Source organism: Helianthus annuus, chromosome 15 (genome assembly GCF_002127325.2).
Source record: "Helianthus annuus cultivar XRQ/B chromosome 15, HanXRQr2.0-SUNRISE, whole genome shotgun sequence".
In the NCBI taxonomy this organism is placed as follows: Eukaryota; Viridiplantae; Streptophyta; class Magnoliopsida; order Asterales; family Asteraceae; genus Helianthus; species Helianthus annuus.
The window spans coordinates 92,712,783-92,718,782 of NC_035447.2; positions in this window are offsets into that span (position 1 = coordinate 92,712,783).

Here is a 6,000-nt window from a genome sequence, read left to right on the forward strand (position 1 = left end):
CACCATTTCACCATGAGTGCCTTGTTTGTAGCCATTAAACTGCCGATACCCAAACCCCCATGTTCTAACGGAGCAACCACTTTGAACCACGGCACCCAACTTATCTTATTGTTTTCAAGACACCCACCCCAGAGGAATTTTCTTCTTATTTTCTCCAATCTTTTCAATACCTCCACGGGTGCGTTAAATAAAGAGAAGTAGTAGTTTGGTAAGTTGCCTAGCACCGCCTTTATTAAAGTCACCCTACCCCCAAAAGAGAGTGTCCTTGCTTTCCATAGTGAGAGTTTATTTTCGAATCTCTCAACTATCGGCTTCCAATTTTTAACAAGCACCATGTTTGCCCCAACCGGTAGTCCAAGATAGGTAAAAGGGAAAGAACCCGTTTTACAATCAAGGATGGAAGACATATGCGCTAACTCCACATTATCCACACCCACGCCATAAAGTTGACTTTTTGAGAAATTTACCTTGAGACCCGACGACAAGTGAAAACATCTCAACATCCTTGCTAGATTATGAAAGTTTGACTCGGTCCATTCGCCCACAAAAAGGACGTCGTCCGCATAAAGAAGGTGAGAGATTGTCGGATCGTATCCGATATCTTTATGCCCTTATAGATTCCCGAATCTAAAGCACTCCCCGTAGCCACATGAAGAGCTTCCATGGCTATGATGAAAAGCAGAGGAGACAACGGGTCACCTTGCCGCACCCTCTTTGAACATTGAATTCCAAAGTTGGTGACCCGTTGACTAGTATGGACGTTCTTGCCGAAGATAAAATGCCCATCACCCATTTTCGCCATAAAGCCGGGAAGCCCATTTGGGAAAGCAGCGAGTCCAAGAAACCCCAATTTATTGAGTCAAATGCCTTTTCAAAGTCAACCTTGAAAAGCATTACTTTTCGTTTTGATTTCTTTGCCCATGAGACAATCTCATTAACAATCAAAGGACCCTCCAAGATACTACACCCTTCAATATATGCGGTTTGCACATGACTAACCACCGACCCAATCACCCTCTTTAGTCGAGTGGCTAGTATTTTCGAGATAACTTTAGAAATGCAACCGATTAAATTAATGGGCCGAAAATTATTGATGAGTTGTGGGTTTGATATTTTAGGAACAAGTGTGATGAAGCTAGAGTTACAACCCCGGTTGTGTTTACCATGCACATAGAAGTAGTCAAGTAGGGAGTAGAAGTCGGCTTCAAAAGTAACCCAAAAAGCTTTTAGAATTTTGAAACTAAAACCATCGGGGCCCGGTGCCTTTTCATTCCCACAACTCCAAACCGCCTCCTTTATTTCCTCCTTTGTGAATCTCTTTACCAGCATAGCCGATTGCGTAGAAGAGATTACCTTGAAGCCATTGTTGATGAAAAGCGGTCTATCATGAGTATTCTCCCTAAATATTGCTTCGAAATAGTCTTTGATTTCTGTTTTTAGTGCATCCGCTTGTGATACCCACACATCATTGAAGATCAATCCATTGATACGGTTGTTTTTTTGATGACCCTTGATTATACCATGAAAGAAAGATGAGTTTTCGTCCCCATCTACCAACCACTTTAGTTTCACCCTTTGCTTGAGATCCTCCATCCTACAATCATCAATTTCATTGATGGTTTTCAACCATATATAAGAAACGAAAATAAGTTTGATACACGTGCCGTGTTGTCTGTTTTATTTTCCCACCCAAACGTATATTGATAGTCAAAATACCAGTTATCATTTATTTTTTTGATCTGGGAAACATACCTCAATCTAAGATTTTTTACTCACAAATCACCTATTCATACCCCAAATTCCCATCTTCAAATTCACGTTTCTTGGAAATCATATTTTTCTTCGTTTTTCTTGAATTGTCTGCAATTCTTTTGATTCAACCATTAGGTAAGCAAAGCTTCCATATGATATACGAATCATCTTTGTCATCTCCAAAAAGTGATCAGGTTAGTAATGTTTTGATTTGGGAATTCAGTTTAGTAATAAATTACACGTTTCGTTCTTTATGTTTGTAGCAGGTTGCAATTGATGACCTTTAACTTCAATAATTACAGTCACAATCCTTTAGTTGGAAAACTCAGTACACCCTACATCCTTGGCCCTAACATGTCAGTTAAGTATAGTCACATAAAGGTAGTTTAGTTTTTATACCTAATTATTTAGATTATCTAAATTTTGTCACTAACTAGGTTATTTTCTTTAGCAAGTATGTCATAATATATGCACATGTATACGTATATATGTATATATATGTATACATACATACATGTATATATACATGTCTATATAATTGATATATTTTTGGGGTGTTACAAACAAAAGAGTCATTTAGAAGTAACTTACCCGTCACGACATTAGGGTTATTCCTTGCTTCGCATGAACCGACGACGAATGCTCGGCCTCTGCCGCCGTTCCCCTTATCACTGTTGTTGTTTTTGTTATTGTTACCGTTGTTCCCTTTCCCCCGTTATTGTTGTTCTTGTTCAGCTACGGTCAATTCCTTTTAAAGTGCCTCTCGGCACTACACTGATTACATCCCTTCTTATTTCCTTGTTGTTGTTACTGGCATTGAGGCTGCTGATTCTACTGTTGTTGAGCTTGCCTGGCTGGATACGGACTTCTACAATCTTTAGCTGTATAACCCAGCTTCGAGTACCGCTGACAGCGGTTTGGGTCGCACTGCCATGATGGTGTCAATTGCATTTGTCGCATTTTGGCTGGTTCTCCTGATAGACACCTCGGGCTTGACTGTTTGATGACTGTTGATTTGGTGTATGGTTGTTGTCACACTTTCTTTGCTGTTGAGGGGGTTGAGTAGAGCTGGAACCCTTGACTTGATTCCCATCCCACGTACGCTTGTTGTCGACAGAGGTCTCAGAAGCTGATGCATTACGTTTAGTTAACTTGCCCTGTTCCACTGCCTGGTCGGTTAGTCTGTGAGTAAGTCGAATGTTTTGCTGGATGGCTTGAACATTGGCTGAGGTCACGAAGCTCTGAATTTGGGGAACTAATACCTTGATGTATAGCTCGATTCTTTTGAAAGCTGGGGTGGACATGTTAGGACATAAAGGAGCCAGCTCGTTAGACCGCTTTGTATACGCCTCGATCTTTGAACCAAACATTTTTAGGCTGTAATACTCAGTTTCCAATTTCTCTATGTCATACCTGTGGCAATATTATTCTTTAATCATGTCCTTGAATGTATTCCAAGGAGTGACATTAACAACTTCCAAACCTAGAATCTGTACTTGCGCATTCCACTAGGAAAGCGCATCATCTTCAAGAACTCCCGCTGTGAATTTGACCCTATTCTCAGCAGGGTAGTTGCACATGGCGAACGCATTTTCAAACCAGTGAAGCAGACCAATAGCACCTTCAATGTTGGCTAAATGACTTGGCTTGCATCCCATGAATGATTTGAAGGTACAAGCAGGTGGCTTAACAGGCTGGACTTGCAGGCATGAATCTAAAGTTTAGCACAGATAAGAAAACAAGGCTAAAAGAGAACAAGAATGGAACTATACTTTTAGGGCATTTTATAACAATAGAATTACCTCCAGGATGGGCCTGCTGATATGCCGCCAACGCTTCAGCGATACGGTCATTTATGAGTGCAGTCAGTTGGGCCTAGGTCATGTTGATGCTCCCACGCCTGCCGCCACAGTTGTTTCCTCTACCGCTCATGATTTCCTTTAATTAAACAAAAATGAGTATATAAGACACAACTATACATTCATTATGTAAATTTCAAGAACAAGGCAATCAATCACATCAAATCCAAGCAACATACGAAACAACTAAATAGAAATATCCAATTAAAATAAATTGCAACTGTCTGTACAACGTATTTTAACAAATATTATAAGTTAAAAGTAAACACAGTTTGTGACACTTCGGGTTTTCCTGCACGTTTTGTTCGAAGAGGGAATTATGTGAAATTAATTGTGTGAATTTAATGACCGAAATCTATAGTAAATTAATGTTGGGTTTAAATATATGCGTATTATGTGAATCATATATGAAATATTATTACTAGTACATGGTCGCACATTAGAAACCAAGGGAATGTGTAGCCGCACACTTGGATGATCCACACACTCCTTTCAGCCACGCACACTCTCCCTAGTCAATCTTTTGGACCACACAGATTACTGGACCTGGCCCAACACAAAGCCCTTGAATAACCCTAGTGACACTGCACACTTAATGATGTGTGATGTACCTTTAAACCCGTATAAATGCTCCCATAACAGCCGACATCTGGGAATTGTTGGCAACAATTGTTAGGAAACTTTATTTGTAAATATTGAAGAAAATCCAATTCAGCTTGATCTATGAAGAAGATAAAGTCCGGATAGGACAACTTAAAAGAACAACATCTACTTCAAAGAATCAGAAGCTGATCAAGAACAAAAGAATATTATCAGAAAAGGCCATTCTGATGGATCTGATCATCAGTTTCTGGCAAATCTGATCATCAGATTTTCTGATGATTTGTTCACCAGAATTTCAGAATTTCTGATGAAGTGGTTATCAGAAATTCTGATGAAACCCCACTTGTCTAAATGAGTTCTACCCTGCCATAATAACCGAAGCAACTTGACATTATTGGATCTCATGATGACTAAGGCAACTTGATAATTGGATTCAATGAATATGTTAAGAAGCTACTTTTTGCAGGACATATGCATGAATAAACAAATGTTTATTCATGCCCCTGTGCTTTCTATAAATAGAAAGCTCATCAAGCAAAGGATAGTGAGTTAAGCCAAGCATTCCATACATACAATAAAAACTCCATTGTCCTTTCACCTCAGAATTATACAAGTATTCGTTTGTAATAGATAATAAGCTCACAATCACCTTGTAAACCATTTCGTTTCAAAGTGATATAAACTTGAAAATTTTGTAGGTCTTGTTTCTTGAAAGTCTGATTTCTATTTCCACACACTATTTTCATATTTGTTGAAATCACTTGCCATATTACGTGAAAAGAAGTTTTTAAGTCCAACTGGGACCAACAACAATCACTAGGGCTCCAATCCCTAAAAACATTCTATCTCTCACTAACCTTCTCTCTCTAGAAAACCCTAAAAACATACCAAACCTTCTCCTTTCTTTGAAGACTTACGGCGGCAAGCTTAAGGAACAACAACATCTATTTCCCTTTCCCTTCGGAGCATCATTCTCTTCTACTTATCGCACATTCTAGCTTAGAAATCTAGCTTAGTGTTACATTGTTGGATTTGTTATGAATAGATGAGTGTGGTGCTAGAGTGATATGTTGTTAAGGATCTAGATCATTTAATGATTATACAGGATAAAGTTGCATACTTGTTTGATGATTTAAATGTTAAATGGAATAAGGAGCTTGAGTTGATTCATGTTGTTTGAGTGTTGATTGATTTCATGTATTGTCGTAAATCTAAGGTTGTGTTCATAATAATATGTTATGTAATGACAAGAATCATTTGATATTGAAAGATTAGAGATTTATTGGCTTAGATCCTTTAATATTGATAACAATCCTCGTTTGAATCTGCCTTTGGTGGTTGATTTTTGATGTATAAATCTGATTATGTAAAAATAAGGATAATGGTTGCTAGGATGAATATATAGGAGGGTGCATTCAATCCGAATATTGTTAAATGTTGCTATTTATGGTCCAAATATGCCGGCAAAATGTTGACAAATAGAATGTTAGAGGATAATAGGTATGTGCATAAGGTAAGGATCGATCTGGAATGTGTGCATGAATGTTCAAATGATCCAGTGTGATGATGCTGTTTAAATGAATGATGAATAATTGATTTGATCTTGATTCTGTGACATAACATGTTTGACATAAAATGCCGCACAACACTAACATAGAGGGTACAACACAAACAACATAAGGTACAAACTCGCACAGCACGTCGCACACCCATGTGTGCAAGGTGTACCGCACACTTGACAAGTACCACTCGTGATGCACCTCGTACACTCCCATTAAGCATGTTG